The sequence below is a fragment of the Argiope bruennichi genome, chromosome 7, assembly GCF_947563725.1.
Source record: "Argiope bruennichi chromosome 7, qqArgBrue1.1, whole genome shotgun sequence".
Taxonomy (NCBI): Eukaryota; Metazoa; Arthropoda; class Arachnida; order Araneae; family Araneidae; genus Argiope; species Argiope bruennichi.
This window is the reverse complement of record NC_079157.1, coordinates 52580875-52608327: the sequence shown is the minus strand read 5'-3', so window position 1 is coordinate 52608327 and position 27453 is coordinate 52580875. Positions and strand designations below refer to the sequence as shown.

At 31.2% G+C, this 27453-nt stretch overlaps 1 protein-coding gene across 4 annotated transcripts in view; it reads left to right on the top strand.

Moving 5' to 3' along the window:
- LOC129976007 (cyclin-dependent kinase 6-like) overlaps positions 1–27453 on the top strand; it is a 247565-nt gene that overhangs the window by 161769 nt on the left and 58343 nt on the right. The window lies entirely within an intron of this gene.

Genomic DNA, 27453 nt, shown 5'->3' with positions numbered 1-27453 from the left:
TCCTTCTGCCGGCAGTTAAACATGTTGAAAAGCATTGTTTACGTATTCTCAGCAGGTTCCAAAATTGTTACTCTTCGCTATTTATTCTCCCGCTGAAGAAATTCAAAGATTTGCCGAAAAATTCCTTAGTATGTTCGCGATTTTACTTGTAGATGAGCGTGAATTTCTCCTCGTCAATTCACAGGTACCGTCACTAAGGTGAAAAATAAATAAAACTGATGTATATTTGAACGATTTTTTTTTTTTTTTTTTGAAAAATGATGTTTATTTTGAATTTTAAAAAAAATGAAATTTTTTTTCTGGTAGAGCCGTGTAATAAACAACTATCAGACAATTTTTTACTAACAATACGAAGTATGGAGAAAGTATTCAAACCCGAGATTTTGATGAATTTCCGTGTTTTAGACCTTCCTGAATTCGAAAAACACACTTTTCGAAGCTGTCTATCCGTCTATCTGTTTGTCTATATTTGATAAAGATAATCCAAAAACGCTATGTGAAGGAAAACTGATAAAATTTGCTACACGGTCTTATCTTAACACGAAATTAGTTGATTTCTGTCGAATTTTGAGTAAAATTCCGCCGTGAGGAGTTTTTTTTTTCTTCTTTTTTTTTTTTTTTTTTATTTTTTTATTTTTTTCTAGCTGTTCGAATGTGAATTAACAGTGTAACTACAAAACGAAAAAACTTAAATGGATAAAATTCGGTACATACATTTAACATCAACACAGTAGACATATATCAAATTTTAGCCAAATATAACAAAGGAATGAATGTGTCGGTCCGTACTTTCAGAAGCACGTAAACACGATAACTCGAAAATGTAATTATTTAAATATGTCATATTCAGTATGTGATTTTTATGCTACAATTGTATTTCTGAGACAAATTTTAATTGCATTCGGCTGGCAAAAAAATGCATCTAAAACACAAATTCACCTCTATGAGTTTTGGGAAAACAAATCGTGCTGGTTCGCTTTCCAAAATTGAAATATGATTTCTTTTAGACGGGGGGAGGAGAGATTCAAATTTATATATATATATGATAATGTTATTTTCGTATTTGCCAAATTTTTTTGGCAGCGTTAAATTATATATCGTGTCATAAAATTTTCATAACTTAATTTTATTTATTTACTTTTTAAATTCAAGCAAACTGTTGTTTTTGCATGTGTGTGTTTAATGGATAGTTCAAATGTCAGGAAAAATACGGAATACAGAATCTTTTTTTTTTTTTTGTAAGGAATAATTATTTAGTTATATTAACGTCCCGTTGTAAAGCAACGCTAGGGCTATTTTGGGACGGACCTCGTCATTTTGAACCGCGGTCAGATGACGAGAGCGACACCTGAGCTGGCGCACCCCCCCCCTCTCCACACCACACCAGCGGGAAGACGTTTGGCATGACGGATTTAACGTGCAACAGACAAGGAATAATTAGGAAATTATTATTATTTAAACAACCGGAAATTTCAATTGTTGTAATCTTAAGTGTTAGTAAAATGTTTTCCTATGAAGTATGTTTTTTTATGCTTCAACGGGACTTCCTGCTTACTATAAATTTTATGTACTTTTTTCGGGCTTTAATAAAGTTTCAAGTTTAATAAGTTTCATTGATGTTATACGGATTCGGACTTATAATAAATCAAAAGTCTTTATTTTTGTTTGAAACTCTTCCTTCTGAAGATAAATTTGACACGACTGCATTTTTATTTTTTAAAAAGAAAAAAATTAGCATGTCTAAAATCTAGTATATGAATAAAAATGAAATTTCGTGAATAATTTCTGCTCTATAGAAACCCGACTTACTGAATAAATTTTTTTAAATTCTGGTCGCAAATATAACGCAATATTAAAAATGATTTGTGAATTTTAATTAAACAGTTAATGCCATTCATTAATTAAAATTTATGTTTACGTAATAGAAAAGATTGTCTTTAGTCTTGCCATTTCAACTGTAAGAAAGGATTGTAGTTATTTTAAATAATTTTTCTGCCATCACGTAGCCATCTGAATTGCTATCATTCTGTAAAAATATGAAAACTTATGAAACAAAAAAAGCGTTTGGCAATATTTTTAAATTATTTCATTGATCTGCTATTTTTCGTGAAATTGGGAAATTCATTGTTTAGTGCAAATGACTTTATTATTTTAGTTTAAAAGTTGTAGACGGGAGAATTATGTATATTATAGTATTTTTTGTAAAAATATTTTTTTCTTTAACGAATTTTATGTATTTAACAAAGATGATGGTTTTAATTGTGAATTCTATCGAGTTGCTGGTTTATATATTTATAAATAAATGAAACAGGATTGTATGATGAAATATTAATGTAATGCTTTAAAAATGTTAAATTTTAATGCAATGATTTAAATCAATATTATTTTTGCGACCTTGATGAATGTTCTACGCAATCCATAATTTATGAAGCCCCATCTTATTTGAATAAATGTTTTTAAACTTAGGTTTAACTTTCCGGGTTTTTTCGAAATTAACTTGGGTGGAAATTAAATATTTTCAAGGACCAAATTTTCCTTCTGTATTTCTGATATTTTATTATTCTGATAATCGTATAAAAATATTTGCAGTTTTATTTTCTAATTTTTTTATTCATTACCTTATCTTATTTCTCTGCTAAAACAGTAGAGCTGAATTACTATAGAATTACTATGCAGTCGAACTGAAAATGGGGCAGTAGGGGGAAAGATTTAAAAAAAAAAAAAAAACGAACACGAGCTGCAAATATATCGATGTCATTAGATGCCGTTTCACAAAAAAATCGCGAACAACGTAAACAGGGGATTTCCCACTGCATAGTTATGAATAAGAAATGAAGTTTGAAGGTTTACTTCAGATTATACTTCCATTGAAGGCAAAGTGAGTCAAGGGAAAAGTTTAGCCTTGACTCACTAATCAGTCCAAAACTATCCTATTCTAATACAGTCTCTTTCCCTTTAATTTATATATTTTACGTAATGTGTAATCTCTCTGTATAATGCATATTGAAGGAATGTTAATGCTATCTCATCCCCTTTTCTACCCATGTGAACATTATATTGCTTTTTGTTATCGCCCATTCCTCCCTCCCCTCTGTTTATTATCCGTTTAGAGAAAAAAAAGTAATAAGATTTTTTCCCCCTTTTAAATTTAGAAGTGTTATTTCTTTTTATTCGTTATTTATGTTACAGATTTGGTCCTTAACGACTGTTCACTCATTGACCTTTCCATGCAGCAGCCATTGTGTATCTATTAAGCAGAACTTCGGAATTTTTATTACTTGCGAGATTGTAAGGGTAGGGATTAAAAAAAAAAAAACCCTTTCGTGACCTTAAAGTACAAGAATAAAATTTACAAATAAAACATTACTTACATGATAAATAAAAAAGATAAGCTTTTTAATACCGTTATTTCTTAAGATTTTTTTAAGACGAGATTATTTTCTTAATTACTCTTGCTTTAAGTAACGAAAAATCGAGTTGAAGCTGCCTCCAGAATTAACTTGATAGTAATTTTCAATTTGACCCCATCTGGGGGTCACATAAATCTTAAGAAATAAAATGAAACTTTTTCCCATGCACGTACCCTTGTTTAGAAATTATTTATGTCTTGTTCATACACAATGTTTTATTTTAAAAGAAAATTAACTTTTTGTGTTACCACTGTGTTGTGCATTGGCCAAATTTAAACTCGAGATATTTTTATTGTTATTATGCTTATATTGCAACTTCGCTTCATTATTATTTTTTGCAACCTCAGTTCATAAAAATACTTTTAGACATATTTCGTATCGTGTAATAATGACATATATAAAAGTACAATAAAAAAAACTAAAGATAAATTCTTTCAATACTTAAGCAACTGAAACATCCGTTCAATATGAGTACAGGAATCGCCCTACTCAGCGAAGAGAGCACTCTTTCTACGCTAAATATGAGTGGTTAAATATCCAAATGGCATACTTTGTTCTCCCAAATAGCTTGCTATGGATGAAAGAAACAATTTCTTTGCACAAATTCCTCTTATAAATATTAGTTCTCCAGGACCCTGCTTTGTACATCAGCCCTTTAGAATATGAGCTGTCGTTGCGGTTTTTAAGAAAGCAAGGGATTTTTCTTATTTTTTTATAAAGAAACTCAATTATTTTAATATTTAGAATTTTAGAGATCTGAACTCTTAGAGAGAGACAGGTTAAAGTTGATATATTATTAAGATTGTTAAAAATATAACGATCTTATACCAAAAAAAAGTACTTCATGGTTAATTAAAGCTATAAATTTTTATTCAGCTTACTTAAATAAAAAATATTTCTTATTGCAGGTTTCGAATCAATGAATTGTGCAAGTACAGAATGCATTGAGCGCGAATAGGAGCGAAGAGTCGGTCTTAAAAATCTTATTCGAACCAACTTGATCCATGCTTTTCTATTTATTTATTTTTAATTATTCTTGAATTTTTACTTTTTTCTCAATTAATATCCACGTCTATTAAGGAATTCTGGAACGTCGTTAATTTAAATTCAGAAACATTAGTACCTATTTCTATGTGATTTTCAGGTATAAGTAAATAAATACATAAAATGAAATCAGCAAAACTGTTCTATTTTCATATACGCCACCCCACCCGCTTTTCACATATTTCTACATTTATTCTATATCTCACAATAAAGCGCGTTCCGTTCATTTCTCATTTTAAGAGTGAACATCTATGGGACGTATTGCAGAGGAACCGTCATAGCCCGCAAGCAAAATACTCGTGTATCCGTACCTAGATAACGCAGCACGTGACTACGTAAAGCAAGCTATATCAACAACGCGAGTGCTTTCCCTTTGGTGTTTTAGTACACTGATTCAATAAGGCGCGTTTGATTGAAAAACTGACTATGTATTTTGTAAGTCTTTCTTTGATTCGTTTGGGTCCAAGATTTGGTACAGATTTATATTTTTGGGTCACTTGCCAACTTTCATTTGTCTATTAGTCGTTGTGATTTTGAATTATCTCATTCACAATCATGCAAATGTAGACAATGCGATAAGTTTGTTGTCTTATTTGACCTAAATTTCATACACTTCTGTAATTTGATGATAAAACAATATGCTAAATTTTATCCATCTAGGTTTATGTAATGTTTTAATCACTGCATTGGTGTAATGAGAATAAATGGTCTTCTAAGAATATTTATCTTAATAAAACAAAAGCACTAATGTTTAGTTCACGTGACTCTCCTTTAAACTAGCGCCAAGTATATCATATCTACACCCTACTTGCCACAGGTCTTTATGCCACTGAGCTGTTGTAATCAAATCATTTAAACATCTTGACAGAGATTTTCCTCAAGTAGATTTCATTCAGAATTTGAAAGAAATCTTTAATCTTGGTTATCGCAATTCAAATTTCAGCCAAGCTCACTTATCAGTCCAGCTTATTGTTTTGTTTTTTTAATTACACATAGAAAGACTGGACGACTGGTATTAATTCCAGTGATAATTATTTCTGAATCAGACAGGTCTAAATTGCGCAGATTCACCAAATTATCAGTGACAATTTTTTTTTTTATATGACGCAATTTTTTTTTTTTTTGGACAATATTTCGTATACGACAAAAATAAAAATGATGCATCCACTTCCCATTAGAAATCGTTCTAAAGGAGAATGAATTTCGAAATGCAGAAAATTTTCTCATTGCATTAAATACAGAAATGAAGGAAAAAAAGGATAACCGAGTTCTCCCAAGTCGGTAGCTAGAATCTCTGTGAAATGCAGTTGCAATTAATTGTAGCAGAAAGGGCGATAAATGAGAGGCAAGCGGCAAACCCTTGTTCCGTTTTCCCTTGTCAGCTGACTCGTTAAAAAGAGAACTTTTTGTTTGTTTTTTTCATGCCACTCTGAGGGCGTTGTTCCCAGCTGCGCGAGTCACGTGGCTTCGCAGCGGAAGTTGGGCAGGTGGTACCCCGGTGACGTAATCGCCCGTTTATTGGTCCGCTCGTCTCGTGTTGGAGTCTGCGAATCGCTGACGGCCCGCGAACTTTTAATGTTATTTTTAGGAAGTTCTACATCGCTTGGATAATTAAAAAAAAATAATATAGGATTCCTTTTACATTTGAAATTTTTATTTCAGAAATTTTTAAAATATTTTATAATTATTTATTTAATATCATTATCTCAATAATTATTTTTTTTTTCGAATTTGGAACTAAATGATATCTAATGCTTTACACTCATATTTGTATTTGATTAACTTCCAACATAAGTTTTAATGATGTTCCAATTTATGACGACTTTTTTTTTGTCTCCCCTCGCCTTCTTTTAATGAATTTGCATATTATAATTTGAAATATTTTTTGAGTTTACTATTATGAATTTATGATATTTTTAAGAGTGATGCTTTGTTGTGTGTGTTGCAGAATGTATCAATTATAGTTTTGTTCTTGTAATTAATTATTTGATTATTTTGCACTTTTCCTTTATGCAATCACCTTTATTTTTTCGCTATTTCGCATTTCCTGTTGAGGATTACTTTTTCTTCTTCTGAAGTATTGCTGTTCCCTCAAAGATTTTTTCCTCATTAGTTTACAATTTTGGGGAGGGGGGGGGGAGTTTCGTATGTATTTTGCATTTCCTCTATTAGTCTTTTAAGCCCCGCCCCACAGTATTCCAAATTAGTTTGCATTCACTTATACTTTGAAAAAAATCCATTTATCCTCATTGTAATGACTTAAACTTTCTTTAATTTAGAAATATTTTGGTGTTTTCAGAGTTTTTAATTTTATAAAGCTGGGCTTCAATTTCGGTGAATCAAGATTCGCCTCTGCCTATTTTCCATCATATTTTTGATACTGTTGGAAATTAAATGATTATTATATGATGTTGAAAAATGGGTCATTTCGTTTTCTGCTTGTGATTACCATTACCATTAGTAGTCCTGCAGAGCTTAAAAACAGCCGGGAGAAAATGGGGGGGGGCGCATTATACACATAACTGCGTTTTAGGTTAAGTTAGTTGGACGTTATTTATCACATGGAACTTCATGTTCTCTTTCATCCTGGAAATTGCGTAATGGGTTCTAAAACTGAATTAGCATATCTTATTTCGCTAGTTGGCTTAATTAACAGTAGGATTTAAAATGTCGGCGTCCTGGCTTAGGAGTAGTGCGTCTTCCCCGTGATCTGGGCATCCTGGGTTTGAGTCCTGGTTCAGGCATGGTTGTTCTCTACCCTGTGTTCTGTCCGTGAGGTGGATGAAAGAGCCCCCCCCCCTCCCGCTGTAAAAAGGGGTTGTGCAAGCGAGTGTGTGAGTGTCATCTTCATATGAGCTAAAATCAGACTTCTGCTCAGGGGTCTTTACTCTCAGAAGCTACTGCAACACCTCTTCCCCCGATCTCTTACTTGGTTTGAATGGAGTTCAATCCCAGGGGGATAAGCAACAGCGATTTAAAATAAATTTCTGTAAAAAGATTTTTAGGCTTTGTGAAAGCATGTTCTTCAGAAATAACTGGAACCACAAATTTACTTTTTGTCGACTATTTCGAAAAAATAGGATGTATTTATTGGTTTCATTTTTATATTAAAAAAATTATTTTTACAACTTAACAACAATCGCTTCTGTAGTCGAATATAGATACTATTTGCAGTTGTACGGACGGTGACAAAAAAAAAAAAAAAGTCGGATGTTCGATGTGCCGCTATTTAAACCTGATTTTTAATCTAAGTCGCGTGGCGTAACGCATGCCACTTGAAGTGGCAGGTGGTCCTGACTCGTTAACTATACAGAATGACGTCACAACGTTGTCCATCTGTCTCCCTTTTTCTTCTGGGCATTGTTATTATTTATAGTGGGAACAGAAAGGATAATATTTAGGAAGATGTGTTTAGTTATTATTTCATTTGCTTTTTATTTACGCTTAAGTGGGTTTTTTTTTATTCCCGAAACCAGGTGTTCAGTGCTGATTGTCGCAATAAGTGTCGCGTTCCGCTCAAGTAGCTCAGCTCTCATCCCTTCGACATATGTTTTCTACGTGAATCAAAATTATACTTGGGATCGTTATTACTTTTTTAACTTTAAAAATTTCAGTTGAATTATAAAACTTCAAGATACAAAATTATAAGTAATCAATATATTATTTTATAATAACGTATATACAGAGTGAGAATTGGCATTAAATATAACCAGTTTTCACGTTTTTAAGAATATCTAATACTGTATTTCGAAACGACAGATTAAATAAAAATAAAAATTTACGGACATCTTTTTACATATCAAATTGAAGACTATTTTAATTGAAGACGAATTTTTAATTTTTAAATCTTTATGAGCGTAAAATTGTTTAAATATGTTGCCTGAAATAATTATTACTTATAATCGGTACCAACTCGAAATAAATAGGACTTATTGTCGATAATAATTATTAAATTTTTTTTTTAAATTCAGAAACATCATAATTTTGTAAAATTGATCTGATTATTATTTACTATAAAATTCTGAAAAAGGGTATTACATTGATTTTTTTTTTTTTTTTAAATTTTACTATTTCAAGTTCAAAACTCAAAATTATTCAAAAATTAAGATTGTGAATATTTTTTTCTAAGAATATGGGTAGATACAATCTGGCTAGAATTCTGATATATATTTTTTGAGTAGCCATGATACAATGGAAATACATTAAAATATCAAAGTTCATTAAATTGTACAAATTATATTCTTTTATTAAATTGTTTTTAAAAATATAGAAAAGTAAAGTTATGTTTTCTAATTTAATCTTTTTGAATTAGTATGATTTTGAAATTGATTTATTGACTTATATTTTATAGTGTGTGAAAATCTATTAAGTTTTTAAATCGTTACTCTAAAGCGGAAACTAGACAATAAAAGAAGTAAATTAGCTTTATGAAAAAACAAAGCAAAATTTCCTTTAGTAGTCTACAAATTTACTATTAATAAAATGTCTTTAGCATTTGAGACAAACTAGTTGCTATAATAGATTGCGAAAACACAAAGAATACTTGATTAAAGGGCCCCACCCTTCTTCCTATAGATTGACAAAGACTAATTAACTACACAATTTAATCATATATTATTGTAATTTTTTTGATTATTTGTCCCAAAATGAAAAAAATGCCCTGAATTTCGTTTAAATGGCCCGTACTTAATATGAATAATTTTTATAAGTAAATAGTTCACATCGTAAATAATATTCGAATTTTTTGAAACATTCAAATTTAAATAAAAGTAAAGTGAAAGAGAATTCTAACTTCTGTTGTACATTTAAAATGACTGAACATTCCATATTAGACGGATGATCCGAGTTTTGCTTTTGTCTCTCGTATAAAAAATAATCCCGATTTGAAAGTGCCCCATGTTTGCATTGAAAACTCTGGATAATTGCAATTTATATTTGTTTATAGGTAGTTAATTGAAGAGTAAAATGATATAGATCTACGCTAATTTCTGATGAATTATCATGTCCGGATTTTATTACTCATAGAACAGGGTTCTCTTAATATGATATTTGTAGACGAATCAGATTGAAGGAAATATTCTAAAAGTTATGGTAAGTAATTTTGTTTATATCTTTTATATTCTTCCAGTAATTACTATTCTTTTATAATTACTGCTTTTGCCGTTTCATTTGTCCTTTATTTATCATGTTATATATAGCATGATTTATGGGAATGGGATTTGTAATATCTAAAAAAAAAAAAAAAAATGACCAAATATAAAGAATATGGATCATAGAAATTTTGGACTATGGGAATTGGCCCTAAATCGGGTCTGTAGAAAACATAGAATATCAGAAAAGCATTCCATATTCAAAACGTATGAATTACTACTATCATATTTCTTATCTTATTGAAACTACTACTTCAGCAACTTGTGGCCTTCTTTAGATTTCTTATGGCCAACTACATTTTATTTTAAATATCCAATTCTCGGTTTTCAAAATTTATATTGTGAAATAAAATGCGTTCACATGATAACTTGAAATTTTTGATAGCAATTTTTTTAAATGAATTAATAGAATGCTGAAAACAATTAAAGGATATTGAGGTTGTGGGTTGATCTTGCACCTGGAGAATTGTTTGAGAGATTGATACATTATCGACTATATGAGGTAAAAATAACATTTGTTTGACAGGAAAAGTGCGTTTTATTGAGTATTTAGTTACAAAAGGGAACACACACACACACATACAGTTTGTGCATATGAAAAAAAAAAAAAAAAAAAAAAAAAAGATGTTTCCTTAAAAGAAAATCTTTTTAGTATAGGGAGTATGGTTTCTCCGGACGGCCAGCAACGTTGAACACCTTTGAAGCATCGAGTCAATGAGACTATCAATGAGGGGCTGGGATATTATGTCCCACTCCCCCAGAAGAGCTTTTTTCACTTCTTGGAGAGTTTGTGGGGTGGTAGGCGTCCAGCAGTTTGTCTGCCTAGAATGTCTCAAATATGTTCGATTGGGTTCATGTCCGGAGAACACGTTGGCCAATCCATTCATTTGATTCCTTCCTCCAAAAGGAATTCATTCACCAAGTTAGCACGATGTTTTTTGCAATTGTCGTCCATTAATATGAAGTCATCTCCAATTGCTACAGCGTAAGGGGAATAAAACAGGTCTCAAGATCTCATCCCTATATCGGCGACCGGTCAGAGCTCCATTTCGAATGATATGGAGATCGGTGCGCCCATCAATGGAGATGCCAGCATAGACCATCACTCCCCCCTGCCAAATCTTACACTTTCGTGTACGAACGCAGGATTGTTTATTAGTGCCACTTTCCCTCCAGATAAAAATACGCCTATTATCAGGATGAACAGAAAAAAAGGGACTCATCAGAGAAAAGAATATTTCGCCAGTTATTTCTCCTCCAGTTTACATGCTCTGTTGTCCACTCCCTGCGGACGTGACAGTGCCTTGCTGTTAACGTGACACACACCATTGGTCGGCGAGCATATAGATCTACAGTGTGAAGGCGGTTTCGGACAGTTTGTATCGAAACTGTGGTGCCAGTAGCCGAGCGAAGGAGTTATTAAAGAAGAGTAGCATTCATATTTCGGGGTCTCCGAGCCATTAGCGTTAAATAACGGTCTTCATTGGGCGTTGTTGCACGTCTACGCCCTTATCCTGATCTTCGGCCTGCATTTCCAGTCTCCAAAAAACGGTTCCAGATCCTGGAAACACACTTTGTGAAACTCCAATGACTTCTGCTACTTCGGCCTGTGTTTGGCGGTCCTCTAACCGACCAACAACTCTCCAAGCTTCTGATTCGGTTAAATGACTTCATTGAGACATCGCACTAATCGAAACAACGCGCTTACTGAATGTCGATCATTCTTTTCCGCTTTGTCTTACGTTAAGTTAAAAGCCAAATAAAATTCGCTGCCACTAAACCGTCGTCTTTGACGTCAAACTCAAAATTTGCATACTGCAAAGTTTGAAAATAAGAAAAATTTGCATTTGTGATTGTCTTCTTCCATTTTATGCTACAACAACAACAACAAAAAATGCTTATACCATTATTTTAAGCAAGACTTACAATATCCTTTGTTTTGAGCAGTGTATATAGGTATATATATTTTACTTCAACTTTAATGAAATTCATTGAGCATACCTGTATTACACGTTTAATAATAAAGTAAGCGAAGACATTTTTCCATTGTAATTTGAAATATTCAAAGAAACGATTCTCTGGCGACTACAGCTCTTTGCAGAGAGATACCGTATCTTTTAGTTGTGACGTAGGCGGAAATGTGAAAATGTACTTTCTGTGAACTGTCCCAACCTTTGCACCACTTTATCAGCCGGAACTTTCTATGAGGAGCATCCCCTTGCTCCAAAAGGCGTCATGATTTATTTTTGTTTATGTCATGAATGAAAGCGATAAAACTAACATTTGAAACCGCGTTAACTGATACTAAATAACATTTTTCACATTAATCCTTCATTCACGATAACAAACTGCACTCGGAAAGCACTTGCATCTATTCTAATCTTACGTGGGGATTCATTTTAAAAACCTTTGTTGCGAAGATTTGAAATAATAAATTATTATAAAGTCTTTATTATAGTTTACCTTGAATGTTTTTAAAAATGTGAATTTCTCTCAATACTCACTATTTATTAATTTTCATATATAGGAATAAACTACAGAGTGCCCATAAATAAATATCGCAATTCTTCTGAACTATTTTTTTTTTTTCAGTACATTTTTGTTCACTGGATATTAAAAATAACAGCTGAAAGTTTAAATCCAGACCAGTTGTAAGTGTTCAGTTTGTACCTCTCTAGAAACACGAACGATATCGAAACGGTTAAGATAAACTCATCCCGCACTTTTTTTCTATATGTCTGACTTGATGCTTTGAAAAGCTGCAGATATGCTTATATGGCGATAATCAGTTTTTTTCCTTTGGGCTTGAACATTTGTAACTGTGTTGAATTTTAATTTTTAATTGTTAGTTTCGTTTTCAAGGATGTACTTATTTTGTTTTTTTATAACCCGGCCAAATTGGCTTAATCATACGTGAACATCCTTATTATATTGTGATCGACAAAAAAACAAAAAATTCACTCGGGGATTTTCGAGAAATTCCACGTTTAACACATCCTTGAGTATTAATAATACATTTTTGCTTTCTTATATGCAAAGGATTCTTATAGTAAAAAATAATAACTCTAACCAGAGATCTAGATTTTGACGATTAAAAAAAGAAAAAGAAATAAAGTAAAGAAGAAAAAAAATGCCTTTGAAATTATACCTATCTATCAATACGATAATGCGAAATGTAACGAAACAGGTAGTTGAAGTTTTGTTTATGCTGTTTATACCACAGTTGTAAAATTCCATCAAATTTTATATTAAATATGTCTATTGAATGGATTGCCTGCGTACTCGTTATTCTAAAATTTAGCATTAACTAATGTAGCATCGGCTTTTATTATTGGGTTTGAAGAACTCTCTCAAATTTTGATTTAAATTAGTCTATTACTTGGCCTTTTGTAATTTTATTTATACGCGTATATGTGAACCGTACAATAAGAAATGCAATGACTTACATGAATGAAATTTATTATATAGCCTAATATGGTTATGAGAATTGTCGATTAATATCAAATTTTGGACCTAGTCGTTCGATAAGAAATTTCCAAAATATATATTCGATTTTCTTCTTTCCATTACATATCAAAAAGCGCCACCTTGTGTTAATATTCTAAAAAGTCGAGGGGAGAGAACACTCACGCAAGTTATTCGTATTATGTTTCAGGTTTTTATCTTTAAATAAAACTATTCAATGAGCTAAACGGAACATTTTTAGGAAATAATGGATTTCCTTAAATATTTGCAATTTTTTCCTAATTTATGAAGCTAATTATTGATGTTTTAATTTTCACAAAATTAATTTAGCAGCTCTTAACCCTTATTACCCACAAAACTCCAGACAAAGAGAATCTACATCTTTTAAATTTATTTTATGATGGGAAAAATCAAACACTATTTTTATTCATTTTTAGCAGCGCTGTAAATAGAACCTTGTGTCATTAAACGGAAATTTTCCCTTGGAAGTAATTGCTTGAAAGAATGTAAAGCCTTATTTAACAGGTAATAAAAACACTATTATTTATCCGAAATTATAAGGTTAGAAAGAAATTAAAACTCAATCGACCTTTCAAACTGTACTTTTTTTTAAAAAACAAAGCGTCTTTCTGCCATAATAAAGTGGTTGTTTGAAGCATCCTAATGAGTCTTGTTGTTTATTATTAGCTTCAGCTTTTTATCATTTAATACCTCGATTCTCTTAGCATTCTTAATTTGCAAAATAAAGAATTCAATAGAGTGATGAGATTACCTTACTATAAAAGTAAAGTACCTTACTATAAAAATTAAAAGAAGGTCTCAAAAAATGGTTAACAGTTCTGTTTCTGAGAAATTTTTAATTTGCATTTCTCTGTTATTCCAACATTATGTTTATTACTAACACTCAGTTGTTATAACCTTTTGATTTGTATCGTTAAATAAGTAAATAATCATTGTAATAAAAACGTTTCTGAAAAGATACTTTTATTACTAAATTGAACAGTAGAATTATTTTTTATTATTGTTTACTTTTTAGTTTTTAATTTATTATTAATTATAAATATTATAGAAACTGTATTTCGTGTTCCCCCCCCCCCCCCTCCTCTTTTAGATTCATCATCAGGTGCTTTCGATAATGAAGCAAAATTTTAAAAAATTAATGAATTAAGCGATTATTATGTCCTGGAAATAATATAATAAATATATTATCATCGGAAGAACTCGGTAATGCTAAACTTGATTACTTAAATTCATCAAGAAATGCCTGAAAAATCGTTGGCGATCAATCGTTACAATCATTAAAGAAGTTAAATAAAAGGAAGAAGTAAAATAAAATAAAGAAGTTAAAAAAGTTGTATAAAAGGTATGTTGAATTATGATTTCTTTGGTTGTTGTAAAAACCATTCTAAGCTTGTTCATCGTAAAATTAGACATCAGGATGGAATCGATTCCTTCGCTATCCTTTGACTTTTAAAATTTGCTACTTAGTCTTAGAATAATACTGGGACTTAAGACTCAACTACCAGTCCTTGAACTATTTGCTTTAATTTGGAGTTAAAGTGACTTTCTCGTTATTACAGACTTTTAAATTGCTTAGTTTCTCTTCATTTATTTATGTCTTAACTTTTTTTATTACTTTCTTTGAATGTTCACTCACCTCGTATTAAGCGATTGTTGCAAGAAAAATTAACAAAACTTTCTTTGTAAATATTTTTTTGAATAATTCCTCAAATATGTGTGAAATAAATACCAATTATAATATTATTTAAAATATTATAAATAATCCCGTCTTAGAAGTATCTTTTGCATAAATTTCACGTTACCTTATTAATTTAATGTCTCGTACTAATTACAGGAAATCCAATGTTTCCTCCAATTAACTCTTTTTCTTTTTATGAATCAGCATTCTTTGATGACTTTTCGTAACTGCATCTGTACAATTTTGTTGCCCTAATATGAGGAATCATGTTTATATTAAATTTTTCAAATGTGTAAACAAATGGCCTTAATTTAAGGCATTGCAATAAATATTTCGAGTAATTTTATTGCAATGCAATTATTGCAATTTTATTTAAATTTAATTGCGTTCATTATTAATCAGAGTCTGGCTAGCGCATTTTTTTTCTTTCGGAAAGTTATAATTCAATTGTTTATAACTATTAATATAAGGTCGCTTTTAAGTATTTTGAATTTGAACAAAAGTTTGTTATTTTTCCTTGATATCGTTTCGAAAACATTAATTAAAAAAATTAATTTTTCCACCTATTTGAAATATGAAACTATTGTTTCAGCGATACCAATTTAGTTAATGGCCATTCCCCCCACACTTTTACAATCTTTTTTACTAAAAGATTTTCAAGAATATGTACATCTTTTATGAAACATTAACCGATTTCATTAAATCTCAAATTTCATGAGTAGTAAATTTTAAAAAGTTAATGTGAAAATTATCCTTTTTTTCTAATGATGCCTTCTAAAATAGGTTATCTTTTTTGTGATTACTATATATTTTAATGGATGAATAAAAATTAAAAATAATAGAATGCCATCAATTGCAATACATTCTAAAATGTAATTATCTTTGTACATCAAAATTTAATTGCAATATTAAACCTTTATAAACATTAATTTTTTACCCGAATATGTTTCTTAATGATTTCTAATAATCAATTCTTTTTGCATAGCAAATCTGGCCTTTTGTATCATAAAACCAAGCCAAATCTTTCTGCATAACAATCATCACGTATGCATTAAATTTAACAGTTGGGTGATATAATAATATGATGAATGAGCCAGATGGTTAGCGAAGACGGCGGCATTCAATAAAAGGGTCTAAATTTACTTCCATACAACTCGTGAATCATTTAAAAATGCGATTTTCATTTCTCGCCGTTCGGCGTAATCAATTTCTCCCTCGCAATCAGTTCACCAATAAACCCTTCTCCGAGCAACTGATTTGACAGCAAGAGCGCCGCTGTTCTCAATGTTTTTATCGCTGTTTTCTTTCCTTTTCGCAGAGAGATACAAAGTATCAACTAGCACGCGTCTCTCGAATGAATGAGAGAGGAAGGAAATGGAAGGAAGGCGAGAAGATAACTCAGCGGCCGTTTGTTTCTCAGGCCTGTGGCCTTGTGCGGATCGGTTCTTGGGAAAGCCCTGAGTCAGGGTGCCTTGAAACGTCGCCTCCGATTCAGTCATCACAGAGACCACTTCTGCTGCTGAATTTGCATTTCTTCTCGTCTGCAGAAAGGAGGCGTAATTGCCCCGTGAAAATTTCGGTAATGAGGAAACACATTTGAGGGGGTGGGAGATGAGTCACCGTCGGGTGGAATCAACAAGTGAGGCAGCAGTGGAATGACGAGGGTGGTGGCTGTAGAAATCGAATATTCACATTGTTGTCCGACAGTTTTGTACTTCGGTGTTTTAAAATGAGTGCAATATGTATGAGAAGATGTAAAAATGATGATGAAGTCCAATATTAGTGTCCAATAGTTTTGCTTTTCGGAATGTTAAAATCGGAAGTGTTTTAGAATTTAGACTAGTAGTTTAGCATTTCCATTGAAGTTGAAAATATTAGGGACATTTCTGCTTTGTTGATAATAAAGTTGCTGGTTATTGAATCCGAATGTTTACATTTTTGTTGTTTAAAGTATTAAAATTTGGGGCGCGTTTGATCAGTTTTTTATTCCTACTCTGATGGCATAGCGAATACCGATAGGAGTGGGGTGGAAGGCAGAAGGAATGTTTCATAAATTCGAACTTCTTACATTCGGGTTGTTGGAATGCATTACTCACTATGTGCTTTAGAAGTCGTTTAATTTTGTCGACTTTCTTTTGACGCTGACAATTAATTTATTTGACTTGATAATTACCTGATTAGTGTAATTGCGTATGTCATTTATCTACATTTTGCTTGGAATTGTACTGTAACTCCGTTTCCGTTTTCCTCTTATGAGATTCCAAAGGAATCCCAGTATTAAAATACCATTATGCACTTAACATGAATCATGAATAGTTTCCGCGTTGACACTCTTAGGAATGTTATTTGATAAAGGCCAGAATATTTATCTAATTTCTCGCTCAATAATGTTGATGTTCGAGATAATTAAAAAAAGTGTAAAGTGTCTTTGTCCCCCCCCCTTTATTCTAAGATTTTATTTTATTTTAATCTAGATTACATCAAACTGGGTAGCGGAAGATTGAGTTTTTGCTTATTGCTGTCATATTTACGAAGCTTTTCATTAATGTGGACACTTGCTAGGTCTATCATCTTTCTGTGATATCTTAAATGTAACATGGTATAACTTGCCACAGTTTTAGAATTTTGAACTGTTTCAAGCTAAATTTATCAAGTACCATTTAACAACATTTAATTACCTTTATATCTAATAAATAATTGATGTCAGAAATGATTGAACTTTGATTTCAACTGCTTATGCTGTGTATTAGATCGACGCAGTTATATTAACGTTCTGTTTCGAAGCAAAACGATAGCTATTTGAGGAAAGGTCTAATAATTCTGAACCATAATCTGACTAATTGTATTTGCACTGCATAACGTAAATCGCGGTGCTTTGGTTGAATTGGGTTTAGAGCCTGGACCCGACATCCACCAAAGCCGAAAACTCATTAAAACAAAATCACCACTGCTCGCAAATCTATTAGAATTTCACTTCCCAAGGTAACTAATTTGTAGGAAGCTTTAATGGTCCTGTAGATATTTTACTTCTACTAAATTAGTCCTAAGATAATAGGAAATCTGGAATTGTTAATCCCTCGATGATTGAAAGTCTCCTACATATCATATATTCTGCTAAATTGGAAAAGAAAGATAAGCGCTTTCTTCCTTTCTTTACTAAAATTCTATTCTTTAAGGGATATTTTTTTAATTTTCTACGCCTCCCTCCATTATCTAAAAATTAATGTCAACCAGGTCTGTTCGTATAAGATTCATTATATATGGCTTATATTGAAAAAATATCATATGTATCGTTTTGCATCATTACTGAATGAAATAAAATTAGACTATTAGACAATTAGAATGTTAGTTGACGAACGAAAAAATAAATTTCTTGTTATATGCTAAAATATGAGAATTGGAAGAAAAAGAAAACTCGTTCTTTGTGCATGAGTCCTTCATACATGTGTATGGAACTCAATCTACACGAGTAGAAATGTCTCTGACCTCCCGATTCTCTAATCTCGTCAGTGCGGTTGCTTTAACTCGGAGAACGAAAAAGAGGAAAGAAAGAAAGCTCCGAATGAGCTTTTCAAAAAGCAAAGAAGAAGAAAAAAAAATCGCAATGGAAGCCCAAAAGCAGTTTCGGATTTTGAAAAGCTGCGATTTGAGGCATTCGAGATATGCACTCGGCATGAGAAAAAAAATGTTCATGAGCAACTAAATAAAAGTTATAAAACAAAGAGAGCGAGTGGTCGTCGAGCAGGTCGCGATGTGTGGGGGTTTCCAGCTCTGGGTGGGAGGTCTGGGCAGGGGCCGTTGTACGCAGCAGCGATCTCTACAGCACAGGCCTCGGAGGTCATTTTACTTGTCTTGGCATTCTTTTCTGGTCTGCCGCGGAATGCATTTGCGCTGATGAAGACTTCCTAGAACACCTTTCCGTGCTGCCTGCTCGGAGAGATGGTAATTTCCTGGACTTTCTTGGAGAGGGGATGGATTAGTTGACTAACGAGGATGATTCTTGTCTCTTTTTCGGTTTTCAATTTTTGAAATATGCAACTCCCTTTGTTGATAACCGTGGACTGGTTGTTTGGAATGCGTGGCATTGGGTCCTTAAATGAGTGGCAGTTCGGAAGTGGCCTCTTCTTCAAAGGATAGTAGTTCTGAATGGCTTGGAAATTCTCGTATTAAAAAAGTTGCTGGATGTTGAATTATTTTATTCAAAGCTAGATGTTGTTTTTTGCGTTGTAATTTAATGACACAAGAAAAAAAAATTAAATTTATATTAGTGATCTTTAATATTTTGCTGTCACATAATTTTGTGAAACTCTTTTTTCCCAGTTCATTTGAAAAGCTCATTTGTATTTAAGAATATCAAATTAGATTTATCTGCTTAAACGATACGAAATTAATAACAATTTAAGTACTAGTTTCTTATACTACAAGGAAGTTAAAAAAATAATTTAATTAAATAACTTTTTCTTCTCATTTTTTTTTTTTTTCCTTTCCTTTCCCTAGCTTATTTATCTTATATTTTACAGATTAAATGATTAAAACTAAAAAGCAAGAAAAGAAATATATATATAATATCTCAAATATACTCGAGACATATATTGTAAATAAGATTTCAAAATTTTGCCATGAAGATATTAATGAATAACTATCTGGCAATAATTATCTATCTGTGAATAATTATCCTTGGCAATAAGTCAATGAAAAAATTAATGTATTAACTAATATTTATTACTTAAATAGAAAAAAATAACTACACAAAATCGTTTCTATAGTTTTAATCTGCAGACCGCTTGAAGTAGTTTATAGGCAATTATTTATATTGTTAAATACGACGAAGATATATGGCACAGTATTCGTGCTATCTTGTAATTTTTAAATTACAGATGGCTTAAAGCGTTGAAATCTTTATATTTGACAGTAGATTGATGAAATTGTATGTTCCATAAATAATATCCACACTTAACCGCATCTTTTCCAAAGAGGAGCGGATCAAATTTTCAAGTATCGCTGAAGCATAGTTATGGAATGTTGCTGTTTGAAAAAAAAATATGAAATATGTATGTATTTCCACAGCTCTGAAGCATATGTTCTTTAAAATGAACGATTAACCACCTCCATCATAAAGCTATCATCAGCAAATAATTTCTATCAACGCTGCCACGGTTTAACAGCAGTTAAAGGATATCTGGATGGTACTACTTTTCGGCTCGAAAATGGTGCATTTACCATTCTTGTTTTTTAGAACCTGCAACGATGGTTTAAAAAAATGTGATGTAGCTTTTTAATTATAAAAACAAATTTTGCTTGTAAAAGTCGGTTATCGGAATCTCGGAATATAAAGGGTTTCTTGTTCTTCGTAGTCATGACAGTCTCGTGCGATTTCTGTTACGAGAAAGTCACGACTTTTTTTAGTTAGAAAAACTCTTGTTAGGATTTTAGACTCGTGGAATCAAAATTTCTAAATTCTCAATAACAATAATTGTTATTGCGAAATTGTTAAGAAATCTATGATGTTATATAATATTACTTTCTCATATATGAAGAGTATATATATATATATAACATTCTAATCGTCAAAAAATTAAAAATTAAGATTTTGATGAGTTTTTATATTTATCCCATTATCCGAAATGCATCTTTTCTGAAATTATATCTGTCTGTTTCTGAATACAATAATTCAAAAAATACTTTGAATTTGACGGAAGAAATTTGGTATATAGCCTTTATACCAAATGTATCGATATTTATCAAATTTTGAACATCTATTCAGAAGAAATATTCTGTCCAAGTAAAAGGAAACTTCATTAAAAGAAGAAAATTAGATGAATAAAATTTAGTATATAGATTTTATATCCTGTATATCCTATTCATAATATCTTGTCATTAATACCTTATCCATACTTGTAGATGCCTAACAAATTTGGAATTTATTGTGACGAAAGATTGTCTGATTGTTGATAATTTCACTTGCATGTAAACGCAATAACGAAAAAAACAACAATGATGTAAATAAATGAAATTTGGTATGTGTTCTTATCGCTACAATTGTAGTTCTATGTCAAAGTTTGATTTCAATTTACTTGGGGAAAAAAAAGCAGTTCAAAAGTACTTGTTTGATTTTTGAGTATTTGTGTCTAATCCCATGCCAGGAATCAATTGCTGAAAATATTGTTCGATAGATTCAGTAAAAATACTAGATTCACACAAAGATCAGTATTTCATAATTCTTGTTCTCCAATGCCATGCAAGATATTCCCGGTTCACAAATTAAATAGGGAGGAGGGATCACATTTTTAATTGTGAGTTGCAAGAAATTTTTTGGGAAACTACTCCTTTATGTTTTAGTTTGGAGAATTGATCCTATACTTGACGAAACCAATAAATGTGTTGTTTCTCTACTTTTTCGTATACTTTGGGGACACGGACTATGTGTTTAGCTTCGATGGATAGTCAAAAGAATTGACCAGACAGATCTACAACTAGGTCAACACAAAATTTCAAATCTAATCTATTTATCTTCCTTGCTACGTTTTTGATTTAACATATTCACACCCTCAAATCAACAAACAATTAGTTCTTTGACGGTATTCATCGCAAATGTTATACAAATTTACTATTTTAGTAGTAAAATTGCTTATCGATTGTCATAAATCTAACTTGTTGGGTTATTGTGCAACATGTATCCGGCCAAGAAGAAATACTTCCTGGATGAGTATTGTCCAAAATTAATTATAATTTTATAAGTTTGATATCAAGACCGGAAATCAAACGCTCACCTTCTGGTTTGTTGAAATTTAAGTATCGTGTTCACAGTCTGACATAATTCAAGAAAACATTTTTTCGGACTCAGAATTGTACAAAACATGGCATTTCATCAAATCTTAAGAAAGATTTATTTATTTTTTTAATTATAGCAATACTCCCTCTTTGTATTTTGTATATGAGCAAATAAAATGGAAGAAAAAATTTGTTTGAATTAAATGCTTATATTATATAAATCTTATAGATCCGATTTCAGTACTTTGATATGATATTTTTCCCCCATTGAAAAAAAATGTTATGTCGGTAATCTGGTTGTGAAGATCTCGTTGCGAAGTTTATAGATTGCGACCTGATTTTTCTTCAATTTAGTCTTGTATTATTTCTTCATGCACATTATAAATGTCATAGGTCGAATATATTCAGCTTTAGGTTCGCATGAAAATTTTGAGAAATGAAACTGACTCGGGTTTCTTTACCATCTGACTACGATTCAAAATTACGAGATTTGTCTTGCTTAAACTTTCTTCAAAACAAATAATTAATCTAATAAATCAGCAGTGTAAAGGTAAGAAATATTTTATAAAGATAAATGTATAATTCTTCTTTATATTCTTCAGTTGATTTCGTTATTTTGGTCGTAACATATTAGAATATCTTGAGCTAAAATAAGTTAGCGCTTAAGTAGGAATTTGAATGCATACGACAAAAGGAAAACGCTTAATAATAATAAAAAAAAAACTTTTTTAATAAAATATTTAAGATGTATTAATTTTAAAAAACTGATCTCTTCATGTTTAGTGTTGTACAATTATGCATATTGACGCCCTTTTCAAGCCTCTTTCCGATATTTCTGATTGCTAGTCCATTAATCTTAGCTTTTGCATCATACAAAATTTTCTTTTCTGTTTTATTTATTTATTTAATGCAGAAAACACAATAATATATTTAGCATTTAAATTAATATAATGAAAACGTATATAAAACGATTTGTATTTTACCAAATATTTAAAAAATTATTTATTTAATTGATACAAGCATATATATTTTAATTTACAATATAGGAAAGCTATTTATTATAATTTCGTAAAAATATGGATAATTTCCAATACATGTATCGTTTTGGATTTTCTGACTGATTGTCTCTGTAAAAATATTTGTAAATTGGTTTGCAATTTTATATAATATCACAAAATAGATGGTTATCTGTTTAGAAACCATATTAACAATAATCCATTATAATTAAATATTTTAATATTAAATTAATCGGTTGAATAAGTTTTTTCAGATGACCTTGGATCGAAGACGACTTGAGCTATTGCGTAATTAACTCAATGGATGAGACAAGTCATGTCAGCGACTTGATGTATATTGCAATATTGTAGTTTCGATTTCTTCATTATGAACATTTGGAAATGGCTAGTGTTGAAATACAAAAGGCGAATTTAAAAATACTATCAGAAACAAAAATTTGTCCATGGCAGCTTGAAGCGAAAATGAAATTGGAATACAATATAAACAATTTGTAATCCGTTCTTAGAAATCATAAGCATTCATGTGGTGGCGCAAACTGTCCAAAAATTCGAAAATTAATTTTTGAGTACTGTGCGTATGTTATTATTATAGCTGTTTTCTCTTCTCTACAGTAATACCATTTTGTCTCTTTATTTGCACAACGTTTTTAATCCATTGGTCATTTAATTGGTTTTTAATCCATTTTAATCCAAAAACTGTGTGTCTGTACGAGATCACTTGATATTGTTTGGAAACGTTCCCAATTTTATCTTCTTCAAATATTCATTACTTTTTGGAAAGTCAGCCATTTTCTTATCGCATTTCTATGTGTGAGATCTCCAACTTTTGAAATTCGCAACTTGTGTAAAAGTGCTAGGAAACACAATGACTTGTGTCATGAACTTAAGATAAATGTGTATATAAAATATTTTATTAAATTTTTTTCACTTATTAACTTTTAATAATCATTTAAATTTTTTGCTAATTTTTTTTTTTATTTATTTATTAGTTTCAAATTCAGAAATAGGATTGTAAAGAGCTACAATTCTTCCGTCAGAATTTCATAAATTTTCGAAGAATTTGACTATATAAATTTATTTTTCAAATGAATTATCCTAACCTTTTGCTTGTGAAACCTTTTCAGACCTGAATTGTCGGAATGAAATCCGTTTAATTCCAAAGAGCTCTTTTTCGACCGCGAAGAGGAAGACCTTTTCATCTTTGTGTCCTTTCATTCAACAAACAGATGGTCTCCTTAAGGAAACCTGATGTATCCCTTCACCTAATCTTTCATGTAAAAAAGGAGAAGAAATAGTCGGCGATTATTAATCGCATTCCGCCATCTCGAAAAGCCTATTGAAAAAGTTCCGAAGTCAACCTGTCGATAACGTCTATCACCACGAAGGATCAGTTGCTGAAATAAATAGACAGCTCTTAGCTTGTAATGATGTACTTGCCTCTTGATAAATAGGCTCTCGGCTAGGTGAGTGGGCTCGCTAGCATTCCAAATATCTAGACGGGTCGGTTGATCGGGCATTCCTTGGGGAAGGATCGTTATGTGGTCCGTCCGGTATGCCGAGACTGGATGGCATGGATTTTATTTTTAAATACGAGTTTAGTTGGAGCCGAGAAAAAATCTGACCGATAAATTATGAACAAGATCGAGTTGCACTACGGGCGTTAAGTTGATTTCGTTTTAATGTAAATGCCATTCTGATGGATTACTGGCAATCCTAGGCAAAGCGTTTAACGATCAGGTTCCGTTCGGTCCGTCTGGCAGTGTCCAATCCGGTCGGGCATCATTAATTAAATCGCTACGCCCAACAATTTTCTCAAGCCATGCAGTTGCTATCAAATGCATTATAGTCGGCGCAGTCACAGAACTCGAATAACTCATATTGTCTTATTACAATAACTGCTGTACGATGTGCAGATCATTTTGTACTTTACCAAATGAATGTATCGTATAGCGGCCAATACATGCCAAGTCATTCATTTCAAGCCCAAAAGGTACAAAGGACAGTTTATGTATTAAATCTTAAACGAATCCTTTTCTTTTGCGATGGCATAGAATTTGGAAAAGGAATCGGATTAAGAAAAAATGTATTATACTTGTTGGTCAAGGTTAATTTATTTTCTAATTCTATTGTCTCGGTAAGATATGTTGTCTTTCGAATTCTGTGTTTGAAAATATGCTTCATACTATATATAATACATGCCTTCTCATTCCTGCTAGTGTTTTAATATAACAACTTTTTTCTTCTCCTCAGCTCATTACTTCATCTACTCTATACTCACACTTTCACACCAATTGTTATAAACATTGTTTATTGTCTCTTTAAATAAACAATCATCCATTTCTAGGATGCCAATTTGCGTATTCTTTGGGCTGGTAGATAGAGTGATTATAATGGCTTATGGTCCAGTTAAGGCTATACTGCACTAACCGATTCCTTTGGAAGAGGGAAAATGACTCAGCACTTACCACTTTTCTATATATCTGCTTACATTTCTGCCTGTAAATAAGGCTATGTATATTTTGAAAGTTATTAATGGCAATTATAATCATTTATTGCTGTGCTAAAATTGGTTATATAGCATAGAACAATTTCGATGCCTTGTGCGTCGATCTTGAAGAGCTCTGTGAAGGCGAAAGATTTTATGTTTGCTTCATGTTTTGAAACCCATCTATACTGTAAAAGACTAAAAAAAAATGGCTTTAAATGTGGAGTTGCCATAGAAAAAAAGTTTTAAGAGCTCTAAAATGGAATCGAACACAATTCTTGCTTTAATGTACACCTAAAATTCTTTATTTATATGTTAATAAACTTTAAGAATAGTAAGCACAGGAAAAAAATGAATTGCCGAGATTGTTTTGACTTGTCTTGTACAAGGACAGTTTTAGTGGTAATTCAGCAGCATATGGCCAAAATCTTTGCCGTTATATATATTGTAGTTTCGGAGATTACCAACAAGTAGTATGTCAAATCAGAAATGGTGAATTTGATGGGAAATGTGTCCTATCTCTGACCTTGGAAGATTGAATGTGTACTACTGTTGGTTAAAAGTTAATAAGATAATGTTCCTAGAAATTTCCTCCATTAAAAAAAAACTTACTATTTAGCACATCCTTTATGGGTGAGCAATTACCTGAAATTGTCATGCAAAAGTGTGACAAAAATATCCTGTTCGGCATGGTTTTCTTGCCGAAATTAATACTAATTTTAAAAATGGTTCCGGTAAAAAGGATCCAAATTAAGGTAGCTGGGAGTCTGTTGCGAAGTTCAAGTCTTTTTGCGTTTATACATCTAATTTTAAATATTGCTTTTTACCACATTTTTTATTATTTCGAGCGAAGATTTATTTTGAGATTGAACTGCTCATGTAATCAAAAATTGCTATGTTAAAAGAATTAGATTTTGAAATACACATGAGTAAATGCAATGATTTATTGATTATTACTAGATAAAGGTATTATGTAAGCAAAAATAGTTTTTTTAAATACATTATTTGAGAAAAAAAGCATTATCAATGGCCATTGTAATATAATATAATCTTTAAAGTTTGTTTATTCTAAATTAAGCAAACAAAACTAGTGATGACAAATTTTCAATTAAATATAGATGTATAACAAAGGTTTATTGAATCTTGAATCTTTTGACAGTTAGTTTGATTTTCAGAATTTCGGAACAAAAAGGGCAATCTGTGGAATTACAGAATACATATTAAAGAATACTGAATTATTTTTATCTAAGTAAATAACGCCAAAAGTATTTCTCGAGTCTATCTTTAAATGCAATTTTGTTTTTGCGAATAATAATAAAAAAAATTCAGTCGAATGTATTTTTTCGTAAATTTTTGATATATATTTAATCAAAATGAACATTTGAATTGTTTTCATTTCTTTAGAGTTTTTCTTTTTCTTACAAAAATGTTTGCTATATCCATTGTGTTGGAATTCCTAAATTAAGGTACGCGACTTCACTTAAAGAATACATATTTTAATAAGCTCTGTGTTGTATCAATAATATCTGATAGTGGTGAAAAGGCAAGTATCCATTGTGAATCATTCGTATTAAGTAACATAATACTATGAGAATAATGTTTTTGTTTTATATATCTGCTACAATTTCTAAAGTTGGTTTTCTTTGCTTGCTATTTTTGGAAACGTTTAAATAAAATTATCGATCTGACTTAGCTAAAAATAGTTATAACGGGTTGACTCACTTCTCTCTCTCTCTCTCTCTGTGTAAATGGGTGGTTGGGTGGTTTTAATACATAAAAAAGAAAAAGTAACATGGAGGGTGAATGATTTCCAACATCAATATCTTTTGTATATCTGTTTATTTTGGATATTGTTCATAGAAGATTAATTTTTGACTGTTTAATATTCTATATTTTGTACTATTAATTATCGATATTGTTTTTCGAGATTTAATATAGTTAGCACCTCTCAGAAATGAACTAAATTGGTTTTTGGTCATTAAATTACGCTACGAAATTCCTTAATTTTAGAGTAGTTAAGAGTTTCTTTATAAAATTTATCGTTCAATGGATTTAAATTTAATTTATCGTTCAATGGATTTTTTGTCATTGATGATTGTTCCCAGGCACGTTTTATTGTTGACTTATTTTTGTAATTTTGCCGGTTGCTGTTTGTATAAATTAATATTTATTCATTTGTAACGTGAGAACTTACAGTACTTTTCTTACGTGAAATATTCCTGATTTTGAAATTTTGCTTAAAGACTTATTGATATATTTACCACCCTAAGGTGTTTCCTTCAAAAACCCGGATTAATATCCCTTCTTAACTCCATTAATTGATTCAACGACTTCTTATTTTCCATGCATGATTGAGCTGCTGCCACCAGTATTGAAATTTTCCGACATCCCACCCATTAGATCTGTTTGAGCT